Genomic DNA, 911 nt, shown 5'->3' on the forward strand with positions numbered 1-911 from the left:
CCCCCCCGCCCCCACCCCAACCAAGAAGACAGAAAAATTACATTCAATCAAGAAGACACTGTAGTTTGGGGTAGGATATAGATGATGAAAGTCTTTATGTAAAATGATTCATGAGACTTTTTTTTAAGCATACTATTCCTCTGCTTGGGAAATAAATGCAATATAAGTTTCCACTTTGAAAACTAAGTACATTTATAGTCACCTTTTCTGTTAATAAGTTACATAATACAGCGACTCATAGTTCTTCATAAAGATAATAAACTATGTGCCTGGCTGAACTTACAGCTTGGTTATGGTCAAGTTTTCTATATCCTTGTTGTAATAGAATTAAGAGTGTATCTTGATAAAATTACATTATCTTTACAGTTTGAGCATCCCAACTTTTAGTTTCAAAAAAACTCTACTCCCACATAATCAAATCATTAGCAGCAGCATCATATCGGTGGGGCCAGTAATAATGTGTGGATCTTCTGCAGCAGAATGTCTTTAATGAAGAGTTTAATGGGCCATATTCAAACTTAATTTCCATCCAATTCATAAGTGCCCACTAAATATGTATTTTATTCTGCTCCCTGTTCCTTTAACCTCTGCTCTTGGATGAGCTTTCACCTAACTAAAATAAATGTAGCATGAGTTGTAAATGTTGAATTTGTTTTAGGGCTCAGAGATGCTAGTATATAAGTAACAGCACATTGCCAAATAAGCTTTTTTTTTTTTCTCATTTTCTAAAACACTTTCCTTTTATATTTAATTGTATAATGATCAGCATTTATGGTTGGTTAGAAGACTTTCCCTGTCAGTTTTCTTAAATGACCACAGAAAAACAGTAAAAATTAGCCCTGGAGAAGGCTGTGCTGTTGAGCCTGTCTCATAATTATTTGTAGATCCTTTGGCATAGAATTACTTACAGT

This window comes from Bison bison, unplaced genomic scaffold (assembly GCF_000754665.1).
Source record: "Bison bison bison isolate TAMUID 2011002044 unplaced genomic scaffold, Bison_UMD1.0 scf7180017864537, whole genome shotgun sequence".
Lineage (NCBI taxonomy): Eukaryota > Metazoa > Chordata > Mammalia > Artiodactyla > Bovidae > Bison > Bison bison.